A 22484-nucleotide genomic window follows, 5' to 3' on the forward strand; every position below is an offset into this window, starting at 1 on the left:
CCTTCCAAGGAGTAAGCGTCTTTTAATTTCATGGCTGCAGTCACCATCTGCAGTGATTTTGGAGCCCAAAAAAATAAAGTCTGACACTGTTTCCACTGTTGCCCCATCTATTTCCCATGGAGTGATGGGACCGGATGCCATGATCTTCGTTTTCTGAATGTTGAGCTTTAAGCCAACTTTTCCACTCTCCACTTTCACTTTCATCAAGAGGCTTTTAGTTCCTCTTCACTTTCTGCCATAAGGGTGGTGTCATCTGCATATCTGAGGTTATTGATATTTCTCCCGACAATCTTGATTCTAGCTTGTGTTTCTTCCAGTCCAGTGTTTCTCATGAGGTACTCTGCATATAAGTTAAATAAGCAGGGTGACAATATACAGCCTTGACGTACTCCTTTTCGTATTTGGAACCAGTCTGTTGTTCCATGTCCAGTTCTAACTGTTGCTTCTTGACCTGCATACAGATTTCTCAAGAGGCAGGTTAGGTGGTCTGGTATTCCCATCTCTTTTAGAATTTTCCACAGTTTCTTGTGATCCGCACAGTCAAAGGCTTTGGCATAGTCAATAAAGCAGAAATAGATGTTTTTCTGGAACTCTCTTGCTTTTCCATGATCCAGCGGATGTTGGCAATTTGATCTCTGGATCCTCTGCCTTTTCTAAAACCAGCTTGAACATCTGGAAGTTCACGGTTCATGTATTGCTGAAGCCTGGCTTGGAGAATTTTGAGCATTACTTTACTAGCATGTGAGATATATATAATGAAGTATGAATTGGTAAATTATTTCGGACGGTAACATGACAACTACTAACATCCTAAATGTACATCTCTTTGACTCAGTAAATTTTTTGTAAGAATTCATATGATAAATTCACATAGATATAAATACTGAAGCTCTAGTACTTCGGTCACCTGATGCAAAGAGCCAACTCGGTTGAAAAGACTTTGAGGCTGGGAAAGATCAAAGGCAAAAGGAGAAGCAGGCAGCAGAGGATGAGATGGTTAGATAGCATCACTGATTCAACGGACGTGAATTTAAGCAAACTCCAGGAGATAGCGCGGGACAGGGGAGCCTGGCTTGCTGCAGTCCATGTAGTCTTAAGAGTCTGATGTGACTTAGCAACTGAACAACAACACATAAATATGGTCTACAAGAATGTTCAAAAAAAAAAAAAAGAATGTTCACCAAGGCTTTGTGACAGCCCCTAGAAACCACGAAAATAAGACACTGGTTGAGCCAATTAATTATAGCATATTCACCCAACTGTTAAAAATAATGAGAGACTGAAATATACCTCATGGGAAACTGTCATTAGACACATCATTAAATGCAAAAGACATGTTTCAGTGCAATATTATGGTCTCATTTGAGTAAGAAAAATATCAAAATAGTCTGACAAATAAACATCAAAATGTGATGCTTTCTGCACACATTAGCTTTTGCTCCATAACAAACCTCACCAAAGCATCAATGCTTGAAGTAATGACTTATTTGGCTCACAACCCAGGATTGACCAGGCTCTCGGTCTGTCGGGGCTAACTTGGCTGATCTCAGCTGGGCTTCATCAGGTGTCTGTGGTCAGCTGGTCAGTTGGTGGCTGCTGAGGGATCTCAAGTAGCCTCACTCACAGACTGGCCTGGGTTTGGCAGGCTGTTAGCCACTCACTCCAGTATTCTTGCCTGGAGAATCCCCATGGACAGAGGAGCCTGGTAGCCCATAGTCCATAAGTTCACAAAGAGTCGGACACAACTGAAGCGACTTATCATGCATGCATGCATAGCTGAGGTCACAGGGTTACTGGTTCACAGTAGGCTTCCTAGTGGAGTGGCCACAGGATTCCAAAAGCACAAAAGCAGAGTGTGCAAGGGCTCTTGAGGCTTGGCCTGAGAATTCACTTGTCACTTCTGCTACATCCATTGGTCAAAGCAAGTCAAGGTCAGCCTGGACTCAAGGTGTGGGAAGAGCTGTGAAATGTGTGCCATGTTTACCATCCACCATAACACCCAAGATGCTTGCTCCTGGAAGGAAGCAAACCTAGACAGCATGTCAAAAAGCAGAGACATCACTTTGCCGACAAAGATCCATACAGTCAAAGCTATGGTTTTTCCAGTAGTTGTGTATGGCTGTGAAAGTTGGACCATAAAGAAGGCTGAGCGTCAAAGAATTGATGCTTTCAAACTGTGGTGTTGGAGAAGACTCTTGAGAGTCCCTTGGACAGCAAGGAGATCAAACCATTCAATCCTAAAGGAAATCAACCCTGAATATTCATTGGAAGAACTGAGGCTGAAGATGAAGCTCTAATACTTTGGCCACCTGATGTGAAGAGTCGACTCATTGGAAAAGACCCTAGTGCTGGGAACGATTGAAGGCAAGAGGAGAAGGGGACGACAGACGATGAGATGTTTGGATGGCATCACCAGCTCAATAGATGTGCATTTGAGCAAACTCCAGGAGATGGAGAAGGACAGGAAATCTTGCGTGCTGCACTCAATGGAATCACAAAGAGTCAGACAAAACTCAGCAACTGAACAACAACAACATAACACCCAAATGAATATCTCATGTCAACTTCTTCCTTAATTTCTCCTGACACCTCTACTTGACTGTCTAATGATCATCTCAAACTTAACATGTCTAAAAACAAATTCTATTCACTCTCTAGCCCAAACCTGTCTCTTCCTCAGCCTTCTTCCTCTCTGCACAGGACAATGCCTTTCTTCTCATTGTTCACACTCAGATCCTTACAAATACATATAGCGCTTTTGATGACTATGTTTTCTTTATAAATATATATATTTACATACACACACACATATATATATATGGAGGAGGGTAGCCACATGGCTTGCAGAATCTTAGTTACCTGACCAGAACTGAAACTTGCAGTGTAAGTTCAGAGTCCTAACCACTGGACAGTTAAGAAATTTCATATATATACATATATATATATATATATATATAATACATATTTAAAATATGTGTATAGGGGACTTCTCTGGTAATTCAATGGCTAAGACATCACATTCTCAATGCAAGGGGCCCGAGTTTGATCCCTGGTCAGGGAGCTAGGTCCCACATGCTGAAACTAAGATCTGGCACCACCAAATAAATATTTTTTAAAGTAAGTATATATATGTAGTTTTTATTGGAGTGTATTGTTGACTTGCAACGCTGTGTTACTTTCAGGTGTATTTGTCTGATGACTCTCTTTCCTCATCAAGTAGCAAACCCAGCATTCAACTCTTCCTCCTCTATGCCAGCCTCGGTCGTCTTGGTCATCTCGCCGGTGTCTCCCTGTGGTCACCTCGCCCCACCTGCGCTCTATTCTTCACTCCATAGCCAGCGAGATGCTGCAGAATGTGAGTCACATCATGACTCAGACCCTCAAGCTCTTCTCTGCCTCACATGGAATCAAGTCAAAGTCCTTCTCGTGGCCACAGGGACGTTTTCCGCAGCACCCATCCTTTTCCCCATTGCTCCCTGCTCCAGTCTTGCCGGTCCCGTGCCAGTTGCTGCTCCACCATGCCGAATACACTCCTGCCCCAGGGCTTTTGCACTTCTGGTCACTGCCTGAAAAATCCTTTTCTAGCTATTTTTCTGGCTGACTCCCTCAGTCCCACCAGGTCTCCACTCAAATAGTACTCAGACAGCCATCCTCAGGCCATCATATCTAAGACAGCACGCACATACACTCCTTGTCATCCCCCCCTCCTCTATTTCTTAATTTTTATACTTCGTATCAATACCTGACATATTATGCATTTACTTATTTACTGTCTCTCTTCCAACAGTAGAATGAAAGTTGCATGAGGTCAGGGATCTCATGCGATTTGTACACTGCTATATTCCCAAAGCAGTGAACAAAATCAGGCCTGGCACATAGTAGACACTCAATATCTGTTACATGAGTATGCACACACACACCCCTATATGTCTAGAATGTTCCTAGACAAATACAAAAAAAAAAAAACCCTGACAGCAATTATTTCTAAAGAGTGGACTAATGTGATGGAGAGAGGAATGTTTGTTTTTCTGCTGCCTGGTACTGTTTGAATTTTTGTGCCCTGAGTATATAATTTTATAAATTAAATGTTAACAAATGACAGGACAATGAATGTTTTTTCTCACTTCTTTTATGCTTTACAGTTTGACCTCTTGCTGTCAAAGAAGATGTTTTTCTGCCTCTTCTGGTGCTGGAGGGGTCCCTTGTTGGGACAGGAGGTCACCCAAGAAGCCACTGCTGAAAATCACAAGAGACGAGGATGGAGGGCTGGAAAGCAGCCTCTGGGGGCAGGGAGGGCAGACTCAGGCACAAGGGGAAGTGAACAGAGAGATCTGGGACAAAAAGCAATGGAGATCTATTCACAGAAAGAAAAATAACACAGAGCAGGCAGGCAGGCCCGGAATCTGAGAAGAGAAGGTGGGGTCACCAGTGGAGCAACCTGCTCCACAGGGCATGATTGTGAGCAGCTTAATTCAAGAAAGGGAATTTCTCTGCACGTCATTTCTTCATCTATAAAGTGAGGGAGCTAAAATCAAGGCTCTCAGCTGTCCCTTCTCCCAGCAGCCTTTCTATAATGACAAAATCACAATGGAAATGAACCTTGAAGAGTTGGCTGAGACCAAAGAAAACTTCACTTTGAATAATATAAAATATAAAGATTACATACGTGTGAGATTTATAAGTTTTATCTGTATAAATATAGAGACCAAAAAACCAAACAGGAAAGTTTATGAAGAAAGAAAGGTGGCTTAACAATAACCCATGAGAAAAAGACTTAGCAGATTTATTCAAAGTGAGCTTAGTGCAAGTTAGCAGTGTGTTGCAGTACTGGAATGAGTTAAGGGAGCCTTTGGCTGCATGAAGTACGAAGTGCAGAATGGGGGGGGCGGGGGGATACTTCTCTGTAACCCAACAACAGCAGCAGGAGTGATGCAGTCCTTTCTCCATGCTTCTTTTTAAGATTGAAGAGTAGACAGACTGGACTCTGTTCAGAAGAGATGACCTGTAGAAAAGTCAGGTGACACCATCTAGACCTCCATCAGCTTCCACCTCACTAAGAGAGGACCAACCGTCCACTGTGGGACTCCTCATAGAAAGCACACAAAGCCATCTGTGAATTGTTCTTCTCCTTAAAAAAAATACTGAACTTGACTCAAATCATGTTCCAGAAGACAGAAGAATAAATTAAATACCAGGAAGAAGCAGTTAGCCATATTCAGAATATGGGAAGGCAGAGGTGGTGGTGGTTTAAGTTGCTCAGTCATGTGCGACTCTTGCAACCCCAGAGACTGTAGCCCGCCAGTTTTCTCTGTGCATGGGATTCTCCAGGCAAAAATACTGGAATGGGGCATCATTCCCTTCTCCAGGGGATCTTTCTGACCCAGGGATGGAGCCCAGGTCTCCTACACTGCAGGCGGATTCTTTACCATCTGAGTCATCTGGGAAGCCCCAAATATACTCTAGGAAACATTTTTTGGATCCCAATTTTTTAAAATGAGAAAATCTCAAATATAATCAAGGAACTCTGAACATGAGTAATAGAGGATATCAAAACTGTTAATTGTCAAAGTAATATGGTCAGGTTGTTTAATGTCCCTTTTTGTTAGTGATGCATACTAAAATCTTTTGAACTAAAAGACGTGATGTTTGAGATTTGCTCTAAACTACTAGGAAACCTGACTGGCAAAATGTTCATAGTTTCTGAGACGTATTGATAGCCATAAGCTATCCTCTCTAGCTTTGTATATGCTGGAGATTTTCCATAATGAAGAAATTTTAATCCAGAAACCATTCATTTAACAGAGGTAGAGGGGCACAGAACAGAAAAAAAAAAAATTGATCTGGAAGGCACAAGAGCACAAGTTCTTGAAACCAGGTCTCCTGAGGGTCACGTGAAAGAACCAGGGATGTCTGTGACACAGGTAAGGGGTTCCAGGAGATCCAGTGTTTGAAGAGCTTGTCTGGAGGAAGCGGAAAGCCTCGCTCTAAGTACCCCAGAAGGCAGCATCAGGACCAATACAGAAATTATAGAAAGGGAGGTTTAAAGTCAGTGCAAAGAACATTAGAACTAGGTTTTCCAAAAGTCCCTTCTCCCGCATTTTGTCGAATTCCTCTTCTCCTGCAGCCCTCTGTGAGCCCTGTGTTCCAACCACACTAAATCATTTGAGGTTCTAGGGCACAGCAGGGACATTCCTATCTCATGCCCTTTGCACTGCATTTTCCCGGCTAGGAGTGCACTCCCCTCACCCCAGCTATTGGAATTCTGCTCATGCCTCAAGGCCCAGCTCAAATGCTGCCCTCGTTGCCCTTGATCTCTTTTGAAGTAATATCATCCTATAATTGCTCTGAATCTGCTGGTGGCTGTTCCGTGCATATCTCTATAGATGGATATCAAAGATAAGTTATAAATTACCTTTTATAATGATTCTGCCTTTTTACTCCCACAACACTGTGTACCTTAATTATGATGAGTGCCTCTTACATATGGAGGGCCCTATTAGGGGCCAAATACGCTCATTCTCACCCTAGTCCAATGATGTAGGCATCATAAGTGTCAGAGCAGGGTGCAACTTGCTCAGCGTCACACAGCAAAGGGCTAATTTCAACTCAGACTTGCCTGATGCCAAGGTTTTAAGCATATATGTTATAACATATGTGTTGTTCAGTCGCTGAGTCAGGTCTGACTCTTTGTGACCCCATGAACTGTAGGCCACGAGGCTCCTCTGTCCATGGGATTTCCCAGGCAAGACTGGAGCAAGCTGCCATTTCCTTCTCCAATGGGTATATATATATATATATATATATATATGTGTGTGTGCATATATATGTTATTCTTTCTATATGCTGGGACTTCCCTGGTGGTCCAGTGGCTAAGACTCTGTACACCCAGTGCAGGGGGCCTGAATGTATAAATGGTGTATGTGTGTGTTTACACTCATCCCATTATTCATTGAGTCTATTTTCCTTTCTAGTAACACTGTCTGGAATACAGTAAGTCCTCAAAAAATATTTGAGAATGGATGGATAGATGAATGAATAAATCCTGTAGTGTGACTAGGTATGTATACACTTCTTCCCACAATCCCCACACCCTGGTAAACTTATAGACAATAGAATAAATAAATGGGACTAGGCTCTAGGATTCCACATGGGATAGAAAAGTAGTCCAAGTGGAAAAGAGTGGCAGGGGGCTTGCCAAGGTTCCCAGGAAGCTGATGGGGTGATGGAGGGAAGCGAGTTGCCAACGAGGTCCCATTACAGTGGCAGGCACCAGCCCAGGCTGCTCCTAGGTGTTGCCAGATGTGGGGGAGGCGGCGATGGAAGAAGAAAGCCTCTCTCTCTTCTTCCCCAGCTGCCAGGGCCCTGACCGCTGTGTGACCCCTGGGAGTGGGGACCCACACTCCCCAGGGGAGGAAGGTTACAGCCCAGTTATCACCAGGAGGCAATAAAGTCATTTCGTGATAATTAGAATCCTAACCAATTTAAGGCACTTACAGCTCTCAAACAATTACCTGGTGACTCTTATCTCCCCAAGAATCCTGAGATGTTATTTGAAAGAGGTCATAAACTAAGAACCTGGTTGGGGGCAGGGAATGATGACAGAGGACATGGAAGAAAGATGGCTGCCCACGGGGATGATAGAAGAGGAAACATTTTAGAACTCCAGTCATGTGCCTGGTCATCGGATGTGGGCAAGGCAGACCTATCTGTGTGGATTTTGTAGGAGAAAAGTGTTCTGTCTCTAGAAGATTCCTTTCCAGAATCGTGAAACATTAGCTAGAAAATCTTAAAAAAAACAAAACAAAACCAGGAACATATTTCCCAAATCAGAGACTCTGGACATCTTTGGTTTATAAGATGTTTGTGGCTATTGGATGAAAATATTCCTATCAGGTATATTGGGTTTGGGAAATCCATAAACTGTGACTCCCTCATAGAGAACCACAGGCCCCACTGCATCTCAAAGGTTCTGGCAAGATTTATAGGAAAGAAACCAGGATCTACAGGAAAGTTTAATTCAATGAAACCTCCAGTGTGTTCAGACTCTGACTACTGGACCTTTTCAAACCCCACAGGAAATCTATTAATAGCACAAGAAGGTTCTAGAAATGTGGATCATTTTATCCAAGTTGCTTTCTCATTCTTGGGCTGAAGTTAAACTGAGTGGCTTTCTGTTCTGTAATACACTCCTAGTTAGGACAAGTCGTGTAGTGTTAGTCACTCAGTCGTGTTCAACTCTTTGCAACCCCATGGACTATAGCCCACTAGGCTTCTCTGTCCATGGGCTTCTCCAGGCAACAATACTGGAGTGGGTTGTCAGTCTCTTCTCCAAGGGCTTTTCCCAACCCAGGGATTGAACCTGGGTCTCCTGCATTGCAGTTTACCTTCTGAGCCACCAGGGAAGTTCAAGTATTTGCCCTCAACAGTGGGAAGTCAGTCATCTTATTTCCAAAGATGGTAGGAAAAGACTTAGTCTGTTGATACTAAAAGAGCATCAGTCCAGTTAAAGAAGGCGCTTTCTAACAGTCAGAGCCACAGACAGCAGAACAGGTGACCTCAGGAAGGAACGAGCTCCCTGACAATATGTGCAGATGAGCTGAAGCTGAACAACCCACTTAGGAGTGCAGGACTCACTCAGTTAGTAAATATTTGAGAATCTGTATTGTTCAAAGCAACAACTAAAGGTAGAAAAATAGTAATGAGCAAAGTCCCTGGTGTATTGGGGCTTATATTCTGATGGGGAGGGAAGAGAAACAGATTAAAGGCAAGTAAACAAAAATAAATGTAATAGTTACAGAGAACTCTAAAGATATTAAAAGGGTGATGTCATAGAATGGGAGAGAGGCTAGTGAAGTTATGGTGACCAGGCAAAGCCTCCACAGGACCAAGACATCTGAGCTGAAAGCTAAGCTTGAAGAGCAATGAACCAAGGGCAAAGATCAGCACATCCAGGAATTCTGCAGTATAATTTGAGCATATCTGAAGAACAAAAGGGAGGCCAGCGTGGTGCAACTTAGTGAGTGGGGCTGAGAACCCTGTGGATAAGGGTGGAAAGGTACGGCACAGTCTAGCCTCAGTGGACGAGGCAGCCCCACGCGCCCTTACAGTTCTGAGAATCTTCGTCGACGCCTCTGACTGATCAGACTGAGATCACAGTCCTTCTCCCTTGACAAATGTCAACAATATCAGGTTTCAATTTCCTCAGTTTCCTCACCTGACAACAGAAAGTCATAAACCAACTTTGTGAAAATCCTACCCAGGTTTAAGGGTCTATGTACTTACTTAGCAAGCACAGATACAGCACTGTGTGTCGTTTTAAATACTTTATAATATTACTCATTGACCCCTCCTAAGAGACCTAGGAGGTTTTGTTGTTGCTGTTCAGTCACTAAGTCATGTCTGACTCTTTGCAACCCCGTGGCTTGCAGCACACCAGGCTCCTCTGTCCTTCACTATCACCAGAGTTTGCTCAAACTAATGCCCACTGAGTTGATGGTGCAATCCAACCATCTCACCTTCTGTCACTCCCTTCTCCTCCTACCCTCAACCTTTCCCAGAATCAGAGTCTTTTCCAATGAGTTGGTAGACACTGGTAGTATTTCTATTTTATCAAGGGGGAACTGAGGCACAGAGAGGTAGTTGGTATGTCTATTCCATAGTAGATGCTAAGAACATCATAGTTACTACATGCTTAGATTTAAAACTTTCCAGGAGATGTATATAAAATATTCTCTAGAATCTTTGTGCTCTCCTATCCCTACTTTTGAACTCCCAGTCTGGAGCATGTACATGTCATTATAGATTCTCAACAAGGACTTATTCAGTTAAGTCATATGGCACCAATACGCCTCATCTCCAGAGCCTGAGGATAACTAAGAGTCTTGCAGTCATCCTTATCAAAATCCCAATGGCATATTATACAGAAGTAGAGAAAGCAATCCCCAAATTCATAAAAAAACTATAAAAGACTCAAATAGGCAAACAAATACTGAGAAAGGACAAAGTGGGAGGCATCACATGTCCTGACTGCAGCCTACATTACCTACTATAGTCATCAAAACAGTATAGCACCGGCATCAAAACAGACATGCAGACCAATGGAGTGGAATAGAAAGCCCAGAAGTAAACCTGCACTTATATGACCAACTAAGCTGTGACAAAGATACCAAGAATACACAATGGAGAAAGGATAAATAAATGGTGTTTGGAAAATCAGACACCCAATGCAAAAGAATAAAACTGAGCTCTTAGACCACTCACAAAGATCCACTCAAAGTGGATTAAAGACAAATATAAGATGTGAGACCATAAAACCCCTAGAAGAAACATAGAGGAAAAGCTCCTTGACATTGGTCTTGGCAGTCATTTCGTGGGGATATAACACCAAAATCACAGGCAAGAGAAAGCAAAAATAAATAAATGGGATTACATCAAACTGAAAAGCTTCTGCACAGCAAAGGAAACCATTGACAAAATTAAAAGGCAATCTACAGGATGGGAGAAAATATTTGCATACTATATATCCAATTAGGAGTTTATAACCCAAAATATAAGCTTTGGTGTCTCAGAGGGTAAAGAATCTGCCTGCAATGCAGGAGACCCAGGCTCCATCCCTGGATTGGGAAGATCCCCTGGAGAAAGGAATGGTTACTCACTTGAATATTCTTGCCTGGATAATCCCATGGACAGGGGAGCCTATTGGGCTACAGTCCATGGGGTGGCAAAGAGTCTGACATGACTGAGGGAACACTTACAACTCAATAGTAAAACAAAAACAAACAAACAAACAAATAACCCATTTTAAAAACAGGCAAAAGACCTCAAAAAACATTTTTCCAAAAACAATATGCAAATTGCCAAAAAGGACATGAAAAGGTGCTTAGCATCATTAATCATCAGAGAAATGCAAATCAAAATCACAATGAGATATCACTTCACACCTGTTGAGATGGCTATTATCAAAAGGACAACAGCTTAGTATTGACAAGGGTGTGGTGAAAAGGGAAGTCTTGTAAACAGTTGGTGGAAATGCAAGTTGGTACAGCCATCATGCAAATATTATGCTTCTGCTAAGTTGCTTCAGTCGTGTCCAACTTTGTGCAACCCCACAGATGGCAGCTCACCAGGCTCCCCCATCCCTGGGATTCTCCAGGCAAGAACACTGGAGTGGATTGCTATTTCCTTCTCCAATGCATGAAAGTGAAGTCGCTCAGTCGTGTCCAACTCTTCGCGACCCCATGGACTGTTGCCTACCAGCCTCCTCCATCCATGGGATTTTCCAGGCAAGAGTACTGGAGTGGGTTGTCATTGCCTTCTCCATGGAAACATTATGGGGGTTCCTTAAAAAGTGAAAAGTAGAGCTACCATGCGACCCAGCAAGCCCACTACCAGGTAGGCATCCAAATGAAACTAAATCAGTGTATCAAAGAGACATCTGCACTCCATGTTCATTTCATTTATTCAAAATAGCCAAGATATGAAAACAGCCTATGTATCCCCCCCATAGATGAACAGGTAAAGAAGATATGGTATGTACATATACATCATGGAATACTGTTTAGCAGTAAAAAAGAAGAATCACCTACCATTTAGAACACCAAGCAGGAACCTGAAGGATATTATGCTAAGTGAAATCAGTCAGACAAAGAAAAATACTGTATGATATCACTTATATGTGAAATATTAAAATTTTAACTCATAGAACCAGAGAGTAGAACCATGATCACCAGGGGCTGGGGGGTGGGGGAAAATGGAGAGAGGTTGGTTAAAGCATACAAGCTTTCAGTTCTAAGATGAATAAGTTCTGGGGAGTTACTGTGCATTCCATTAATAGTTACTGATATTCTATTATAGTCTAGAAATTTGTGAAGAGAATAGATCCTAAGTATTCTCACCTCACAGGAAAAAAATAACTACGTGAGTTGATAGATGTGTTAATTAATTTGACCATGTTAATTAATTTGACTGTGCTCATCACTTCACAATGTATATGTATATCAAACCATCACATTATACTTCTTAAATACACATAATTTTTATTTGCCAATTATACCTTAATAAAATTGAGGGGGGTAGGGGAGGTCCTGCAGTTAAAATATTGGGTACTGAAGGCCATGTCATGTAGCTACACAGGTTGTACACAACTATAGGACCTCAAGAGAACTCATGTTCATTTAGCCTCTATTCTGCACCTCAGGGCTTCCCTGCGGGTAAAGAATCCACCTGCCGTGCAGGAGACACAGGAAACACCAGCTCAATCCCTGCACTGGGAAAATCCCCTAGAGAAGGGACTGGCTACCCATGCCAGTATTCTCGCCTGGGAAATCCTGGGAGAGAGGAGCCTGGTGGATCACAAAGAGATGGACACGACAGAGCTGCTGAGCACCAGCGCATGAGCCCTGCATCCCATCCCTGGATTACAGTCCCCACGGTACAGCTCATGAAAAATTGAGGCTCAAGTAAAGTCTATACTGAGTAGTAGAGCTTCATACTTGAAAGAGTCTCCCTCTGACCCAGTCCATGGGGACGCTCCAGAGGGTTGGAAGGAGGGGCACCCAGCTTTCCTTATGAGAGGAGAGGTCTCTAGGACCCAGGTTATAATACATCCAAGTCGTGAGAACCCAACAGTACACTTACCCTCAACAGTGGCTTAACAGAGGGAAAAATAAATATACATTCCCTCCTATGCTGAAAGGAAAAGGTATCTCTATTACAAAATACATATTTAACACATTTTATGGTGTTAAACTGTTTTTAAGAGATTGAAGGAAAAAAGATCTCCTAAAGCAGACACGGGTATTATTTAATACCTTTCCATTTAACCTTATGGCAATCAATTTATTCAAAACACTAACCTTTTTATGAGCCTTTGGCTCAGACTATTTTCTTACTATGCATCCACATCCCATGGGCATGTGCATCTGTATTTTCCCAAACCTCCAACTAAGATGCAGCATTTTCTTCCATTAGGACTGCAGACAACAATTACACTGGAGTGTATTTACAGTAGTTATGACCTGCAGGTGCCTCAAAATATCTAAGGTATTACTAAAGAAACACGTGTATGCTACAGAATCACAAATGGTTTACTATTTTGATAGCTGGATTTCTGTAAAAATTATTTGTCTTTAAAAATCTGTATCTTCTGTCATCAATTTATTATTCAGAGAAAGGGTCAAGAGTTTTGCCAGCCAGCCAGCAGAGGCTGTGGTTCCAAAAAGCTAAGGACCCCACCCCTTCAGGATGCCTTCCTTCCCCGCCAGGGGCTCCCGACAGCGACCCCCCCACCACCCGCCCCGAAGCCTTTTGTGACTCTTTAGGCTAATCGGAGGCGCAGCATCTCTCAGCTTCTGTCCTGCGCCCTCCCCACCTGAATCATTCATTCATGCTGAAAGAAATTCCAGTCGCAAGGGGTTTGGATCCTGCCCACCTCCTTAACCTCTGGAAATGATTTTCTGCAACCCCATTTGCTCCGCCCACTTGCCTTTTTGAAGAACAGGGAAAGCGCCTGCCTCTTCAGCCTTTCTTTTTTTTTTTTTTTTTATGCCTTAAGGCTATTCAATTGCTTGAGTTTTCTTTTTTTTTTTTTTTTTAAATTTTAAAATCTTTAATTCTTACATGCATTCAGCCTTTCAAAGAGAGGCTTTGAGTTGATACAGGACTTTTACACCCGAAGGGAAGGTCAGATTTCATCTGCAGAGTCCCTGGGTGGCAAGGAGCTCAGCTCACAAACTTTCTGTGAATGGGCTGACATTTCTTTCCGTAGAGCAGTGGGAAACTGTACCGGAAACATTTCTGGAGAGTTTAAACGCAGAATTAAAGTTCGTTCCTTCTCAAGCAAGGAGACCTTTTCTCCTGGATCACCTGACCCAGATCTCGAGCACACTGCCCTGCAGGGAACTGTGGCGCGATGCTTTCACCACCTGATCCTCTGCGGTGGCCGGTAGGTCATAAGTCTCAGGTTAGGGGCTCGGGGACAACCGCTTAGTCAATTTTGTTCAGTGTCCTCACCCCACCATTCATTCTCCAGGGTGTTTCCTATGTCCTCTGGGAAGATGCGACCCCGGGCAGAGGACAGAGGGTCCTGGGCTAGCAGCAGGCAGTTCTGATTCACGTCCAGCTTCCCTCAGCTGCTGGATGCGTATGGACAGTGGCCCCCACACCCCTGGGTCTCAGTGTCCCCATCTGGAGAATGAGAACGGGTGACTGGATATTCCTTCTCTGGATGCCTTGGGTACCACATCAACATCACCCAGTGAATGATGCCCCTGGGAGGTGCTGCCCACAGCCAGTGTTGCCTGGCTTCATTTCTGGCTTCATGTGATCAGACAGGTAGCCCCATTCAGGCCCCAGAGTTCACAGCTTCCTGTCATGAAAAGAAGCCCCTCCATGAAGGCAGGATGTCCAGGGGTCCTCAGTCAAGAGGGCCAGGAAGTGCAGAGGGCCCGGGGCTGTGTCCAGTGACAGACGTTGCTTCTTGCTTAGTCTTAAATTTCCTCATTGACATGCCTCCTTTGGGCCCTTCTGGGTCAAGGCCAAGATGGCCCAGGCAAAGAAGTCTGACTGATGAGCCCTCTGAGAATAGCATGTAGGGGATGGTAACATGCTAGCCCAGTCTCCCCCGGGGGCTCCTGTGACTTGGAATGCCCTTTGGGGCTAACAGGATGGGGAATCATTGCCCTTGGAGATTCCTCATGCAAATATCTTGGTTTATAGCAGAGAAGCAGAGAAGGGCCTTGCACAGGGTCATACGCCAGTGTTGAGAGAACCAGAATCAAGTCCTCTCCAGCCTTTTATTTATTTTATTGATTTTATTTAAAAGGACCCTGTGACTCAGACAACATAGAGGTGATGTGTGAAGGAGACAAAGTATCTTCTCCCCTCCCTCGCCCCTCAACCCCATGCCCTAAGTATGGTGAACCCATGCTCCTCCCCAGGGGTACCCCAGGTGTAAGGCCAAGGTCGCCTCCATCTCCCCAGCTGGTTTCTGAAGCGCACATGACAGGAGCTGGCAGTTCACAGCTGGTCGGCGCTGCCTCTCTGCACTCAGATGTTTTCTCCTCTCAGCCCTGCTGCCCTGCAAGAAAAAATGGCTATCAGTCTTCTTTCCCTAAGTCAGATCCCAGTGGGGATTTCTGGAAAGGGGTCTTAGATACAAGCCCCTCAAATGTCTCATGGATGAACACCAATCCTGGTCATCTGCGCCCCACCCAGCTTCTGCTCTCATGACCTCTGGTCTCATGGGTGGTCTCCGAGCTTCCTCAATCATCCACTCAGTGCCTCTCTACAGCACTATTGGAGGGAGCTTTAAAACACTCCTGCTGAAAACTTTTCAGTCCCCTGTGACCCTCTAGTTGCCAGGATACCCAGATGGAGGTCCAGAACCCCCAGACCAGAAGGTCCAGAAGAACTTTTTGTGATCTGCCCCCAAGAGACCTCTCAATCCCACCTCTAGTAACATCAATGGACATTTCAATTGCTTGGCTTTTGTAAATAGTGCTGCTATGAACACTGGGGTGCATGTATCTTTTTGAATTATAGTCTTGTCCAGATATATGTCCAGGAGTGGGATTGCTAGATCATATGGCAACTCTATTTTTAGTTTTTTGAGAAAACTCCCTACTGTTTTCCACAGTGGCTGTATCAAGTTACATTCCTACCAATGGTGTAAGAGGGTACCCTTTAAAAGTTATTGTTGTTCGGTGTCTAAGTCATGTGCCACACTGCGGTCCCATGGACTGCAGCATGCCAGGCTCCTCTGCCCTTCCCTACTCCCTAGTTTGCTCAGATCATATCCATTGAGTTGGTGATACTATCTAACCATTTCATCCTCTACTACCCCCTTCTCCTTTTGTTTTCTTTTTTTAATTTTATTTTTTTTATGTTAAAGCTGGTTTTATTTTTATTTTTTAAGGTTTATTTTTTTATTATTTTTTTTTAAACTTTACAATATTGTATTGATTTTGCCATACGTCAACATGAATCTGCCACGGATGTTCACGTGTTCCCATTCCTGAACCCCCCTCCCACCTCCCTCCCCATACCATCCCTCTAGGTTTTTGTTTTCAGTCTTTCCCAGCACCAGGGTCTCTTCCAATGAGTCAGTTCTTCACATCAAGTGGCCAAAGCATTGAAGCTTCAACTTTAGCACCAGCTTTAGCTTCAGCTTTAGTCCTTCTAATGATTGTTCATGGTTCATTTCCTTTAGGATTGACTGATTTGGTCTTCTTAAAATCCTAGGGACTCTCAAGAGTCATCTCCAGCACCGCAATTTGAAGGCATCAATTCTTTGGTGCTCAGCCTTCTTTATGGTCCAACTCTCACATCTGCACAAAGCCATAGCTTTGACTATATAGACCTTTGTAGGCAAAGTAATGTCTCTGCCTTTTAATACACAGAATCAAGTGAAGAAGAACTAAAGAGCCTCTTGATGAAAGTGAAAGTGGAGAGTGAAAAAGTTGACTTGAAACTCAACATTCAGAAAACTAAAATTATGGCATCTGGTCCCATTACTTCATGGCAAATAGATGGGGAAACAATGGAAACAATGACAGACTTTATTTGGGGTTGGGGGAGCTCCAAAATCACTGCAGATGGTGACTGCAGACATGAATTTAAAATTCACTTGCTCCTTGGAAGAAAAGTTATTGCCAACCTGGACAGCATATTAAAAAGCAGAGACTACTTTACCAACAAAGGTCCATCTAGTCAAAGCTTTGGTTTTTCCATTAGTCATGTATGGATGTGAGAGTTGGACTATAAAGAAAGCTAAGTGCTGAAGAATTGATGCTTTTGAACTGTGGTGTTGGAGAAGACTCTTGAGAGTCCCTTGGACAGCAAGGAGATCTTACCAGTCCATCCTAAAGGAGATCACTCCTGAATATTCATTGGAAGGGCTGATGCTGAAACTGAAACTCCAACACTTTGGCCACCTGATGTGAAAAACTGACTCATTTGAAAAGACCCTAATGCTGGGAATGATTGATGGTAGGAGAAGGGAACAACAGAGGATGAGATGGTGGGATGGCATCACCAACTCAATGGACATGAGTTTGAGTAAGCTCCCGGAGTTCATGATGGACTGGGAAGCCTGGTGTACTGCAGTCCATGGGGTCACAAAGAGTCGGACACAACTGAGCATCTAAACTGAACTGAACTGGAATCAAGATGGTCAAGAGAAATATCAATAACCTCAGATATGCAGATGACACCACTCTTAAGGCAGAAAGCAAAAAACTACAGAGCATCCTGATGAAAGTAAAAGAGGACAGTGAAAAAGTTGGCTTAAAATTCAGATTCTAAAAACTAAGATCATGGCATCCAGTCCCATCATTTCATGGCAAATAGATGGGAAAACAGTGGAAACAGTGAGAGATTTTATTTTCTTGGGTTCCAAAATCACTGCAGATGGTGACTACAGCCATGAAATTAAAAGATGCTTTCTCCTTGAAAGAAAAGCTATGACAAACCTAGAAGTATTAAAAAGCAGAGACATTACTTTGCCAACAAAGGCCCATCTAGTCAAAGCTATGGTTTTTCTGGTAGCCATGTATGGATATGAGGGTTGGACCATAAAGAGAGCTGAGTGCTGAAGAATTAATGCTTTTGAACTGTGGTGTTGGAGAAGACTCTTGAGAGTCCCTTGGACTGCAAAGAGATCAAACCAGTCAATCAGAGTCAATGTAAGAAAAATGTAGGGTAGGAGTCAAACCTGGATCTCTTGGCCTGCATCACCGAGTTCAGATGAAATTTCACAAGACGTTTCTTCTGAATATAAATTGGGTCAATCCACAAACTATTGTGGGATACTTGCCATGTACTAGGAGTTAGAGATTTGCTCAAATCCCCAAGTTTACACGGATCACAATCAAAATCAGATAAAGATTTTGGAGGTCCCTAAAGCATTAAAAGGGAGAGGACGTGAAGGGAAATAACTGCCTCCCGCAGGAGCATCTCCATGGACCTGTGGCATTGCTTTTGCTGTCATCACTTTCAAGAAGAGGAACTTAGAGTGCTCTTAGAGAAGGGAAGCAGCAAACCTGAGATCAAAAGACAGAAAGCAACACAGCCGGGTCCAGAAGCCTGGACCATCTGTCTCCATCCCCTCTTCCCAATAGACATATGTACCATATTGTGACAGTGCCCTTAGATCAAGAAATGAGGAAACTAGAGGCCAGGCCTCATCGCATCAGTCCCTGTGCACTTAAACCTTACAAGTGTGATGAGTTAAGCATCCAGACTCTGGAAGTCCTGGGCTAGTGTCCAGCTCAACCAGCTGTGCAAGCTGGTTCAAGAAGGCAACGTGTAAGGCCACCTGACATATCCCCGGGGCACAGCAAGCAGTCCCTCAATAGTACTGACTGTCAACCTGCTCAGCCCTATTTGGCCTTGTCCTGTGCTGTAGTTCTCTGAGTCTAGAAGACACATGGCCTACAGGAAATGTGGCTTCTGCTTGGAGAAACAGGTAAAGCGTCGGCTTAATTCCAAGGTAAGAGTCAGAAGTGTGGTAAAATTAATCCCACCAAAGGAGTTCAGTAATGGATGAGAAATGAGCTTTTGCTTTGAGAGGTATGAAAAGGTTTCACAAAAAGTGGGGTGGATCCCTAAGTGCTAAGCGAAAGAGACAGAGATAGAAGTCTAGTTCTCCAGGAGGGGGAACAGTATGAACAAGATCCCAGAGGCAGGAAAGAAGGCTGAAGAGGAAGCAGCAGCTGACCTAGATAGAACAGAGACTCGAGAAGCACTTGAGGGAGAAATCCCAGGAACTCTTGATTCTCAGGCTCAGGTCCTTCCTTGGACGTGTCTTGAACATTCCTTGATGCAGTCAAGCCCAGGACAAAGTTGTCTTCTTATCCTGCATGTGATCTCTGAAATGGCATTTATGGCCCTAAAGCAAAGTTCAGTTTCAACTTTCAGATGACCATCAGGAAAGAGATGTTCATTCATTCAGCAGCATTTGCTGAGCACCTACTGTGTGCCAGGGAACCACACTGGTGCCAGGGATTCAGGAGCAAACAAGATGGACATGCTGGGACTTGCCTGGTGGTCCAGTGGCTAAGATTCTGAGCTCCCAATGCAGGGGGCTTGGGTTCAATCTCTGGTCAGGGAACTAGACCCCACATGCTCACAACTAAATTATCCCGTGCACCACAACTAAGACCCAGCACAGCCAAATAAATGAATCAAAATAAATAAACTTTATACATGTTTCAATGCCATTCTCCCAAATGATCCCACCCTCTCCCTCTCCCACAGAGTCCAAATGACTGTTCTATACATCTGTGTCTTTTTTGCTGTCTCGCACACAGGGTTATCGTTACCATCTTTCTAAATTCCATATATATGCATTAGTAGGGGTTCAGGATTGGGAACACTTGTACACCCATGGCGGATTCATGTTGATGTACGGCAAAACCAATACAATATTGTAAAGTTAAAAAAAAAATGAAAAAAAAATAAAAACAACTAGAGGAAAAATAAGTAAATAAACTTAAAAAATATTTTTAAAAAAGATGGACAGTCTCTCAGAGTTTTCTTTCCAGGAGGAGAGTCAGATGGTAAGCGATTTCCTACACTGATGCTGCTGCTACTGCTGCTGCTGCTGCTGCATCGCTTCAGTCACATCTGACTCTTTGGAACCCCAGAGACTCCCCCGTTGGCTCCCCCGTCCCTGGGATTCTCCAGGCAAGAACACTGGAGTAGGTTGCCATTTCCTTCTCCAATGCATGAAAGTGAAAAGTGAAAGTGAATTCACTCAGTCGTGTCCAACTTTTCACTACCCCATGGACTGCAGCCCACCAGGCTCCTCCATCCATGGGATTTTCCAGGCAAGAGTACTGGAGTGGGGTGCCATGGCCTTCTCCAAATTTCCTACACAGTTCTAGTAATTCCTTCACTGTCATTGTGCTATGCATGTGCATACAGGTAGAGGTGTGATAGGAAGTGATCTGCCTGGAGACTCAGAGCAATCAGATGGGATATGAAGCCTCTGGCAAAACCAGGGCAGAAGTGACACTGGGGAGCTGACCTCCACCCCAAGTGGCTGAATGCCTTTTTAAGGGCAAGGAAAAGCCAGCAGGACATTCCTCCTACATCCCAGGGTCACCATCTCTCGAAGGAACCAGTTGTTGTTCAGTCATTCAGTCCTTTCCAACTCTTTGCGACCCCATGGACTGCAGCACACCAGCCTTCCCGGTCCTTCACTATCTCCAGGAATTTGCTCAAACTCATGCCCATTGAGTCGATGATGCCATCCAACCATCTCATTGTCTGTCACCCCCTTCTCCTCCTGCCCTCAATCTTTCCTAGCATCACGGTCTTTTCCAACGAGTCAGCTCTTCACATCAGGTGACCAAAGTATTAGAGCTTCAGCTTCAACATCACTCCTTCTAATGAATATTCAGGGTTGATTTCCTTACAGAAGCCAGATCAGGGCTGATTTGACAGGCTACAAATGTAAGCCCTCTCTGGAATGACAGGGTGTTGAAGAGGAAAGCACATTGACCCAAGAACTTCTGAGATAGTTTGAGTTTCAGCATGAAGTGGACCACCAACTTAAGTAAGCCATCTAATCACAGCTTAGAAATGTGGGGCCTGGGACTTCCCTGGTTGCCCAATGGTTAAGATTTCACCTTCCAACCCAGAGGATATGGGTTTGATCCCTGGTCAGAAAACTAAGGTTCCACCTGCCTCACAGCCAAAAAACCAAACATAAAACAGAAGCAATATTATAACAGATTCAATAAATACTTTTAAAATGGTCCACATCAAAAAAAATTAAAATTAAAAAAAGAAATGTGGGGCTTGTGCAAGAGGTGGGATTTCTCCTAGATCCATGTTTTTAGAGTATTTTCTGTTGAATAAAATTGCCATGCAATCACTGAATGGGGAGGGACTCTATTTAAAAGCAAAATAAAAGTTTTTGGCTATTTTTTTTATTCACAGGATTTCTCAGAACCTTGAATTTGCTGATATGCGCATGACTGAAGGGACTTAGCACAGCACAGCACATGTGATTTTTAAAAATGGTCCATAGTATAGAGCACTTTCCAACTTTATTTGACTAAATATTTTTAGGGACACCTACTAATATTTTCCCTCATACATTTAGGAAAACAGCCTAAGATTAATCTCTATGGCTAGACAAGACAACTAACCTTAATAATGAGGCTCTTTTTCAAGCTGGAAGGTATTGGTTTGGTCAAAAATATCATTTGAATTTTTCTTTAAAATATTATGGAATGCACTTTGTGGCCAACCCAATACTTTGAGTGCAGCTAATGTAGCCTCCTCTCATCAAGGGTTTCTTCCATTCTATCCTGACAAGTGATCCCTCAGCCCCTCCACTCAAAGGCACTCATTTCCTGATGGGGCAGCCCACCCCCACCGTTGGAAGTGGAACTCCATCCAGACCCCTTCATTAAACTGAACTGAAATTCACCTCCCTGACCTACTCATCTATGGAAACAGTAATAATTATGGCTACAGTTTATTGAATGTCTACTATGTGCCGGGCTCTATGCTGAGTATTTTTGATGTGATCTCAAAGAAACTTCTCAAACATTCTAAAGTCAGCATGTGATTCTGCTACATCTGAGGAATCTGATTTCAGAGAAGTTACATTACTTTTCCTTGCTTATCCAGCTATTGAGGAACAGATTGAGGACTCAAACCCTGACAGTCTGACCCAAAGGCCAAGAATGACGATGTACCTAACCATTGTGCTTCCTTGCCTTCTGCTCAAGGCTCTGCCCTCAGAGTCCCTAGAATAATAATGCCCACACTTGTGGGCCCTTCCCACGTGCCAGGCTCCATTCTAATGGCTGAATGCATCGAATCCTGACAGCAGCCCATGAACTAGGGTCTGTGACTATTTCTGGAGCACTGAAGAGACCCCGATCAGTCACCCTCACAAAGTATACAGACCTAAGCAGCAGATGGGAGCTTAGAACCCAGGCTCTTGGGTTCCAGAGCCACCACTCTGGCCCCATCTCTGCCCTTTTCCGGACCCCCTCCCGCATACTGGCTAAAGCGACAGTGTCTGCATGAGTCCCATCTTCCCCAGCTCATCAACCTCTGGTCCTTCCCAGGACAAGGTCTCTAGTCCCCTGTCCCTCCTCGTCATTCTTCTACAGCCTCATCATAGATTCTGTGTGAATAGATCCTTTTCCTGGCCCCAGAGAAGGGAGAGGTGAAGAAGCCAGGACTGAAGACAAGAGCAAGAAGAATACAGATAGCCATCCCATGAGGGCCTGCTGGGTCCAGATCCTTTGGGGGTTTATTGTGTTTAATCCACGTGGCAGCTGCTAACATCTGGAAGAAAACTCTAGGACCTATCCATTGAATCAACAGGGAATCCTATTGTCTTTTATTCCCAGATAAAGAGGTACGCAGAGGTCTTAGGGATAGACTCAGAACCACACAGCTCATGACCAATTTCAAATCCAAACCCAAGTCCATCAGGCTCCATGGCTTTTGCCCTCTTT

The sequence above is a fragment of the Ovis aries genome, chromosome 3 (genome assembly GCF_016772045.2).
Source record: "Ovis aries strain OAR_USU_Benz2616 breed Rambouillet chromosome 3, ARS-UI_Ramb_v3.0, whole genome shotgun sequence".
NCBI classification, from domain to species: Eukaryota; Metazoa; Chordata; class Mammalia; order Artiodactyla; family Bovidae; genus Ovis; species Ovis aries.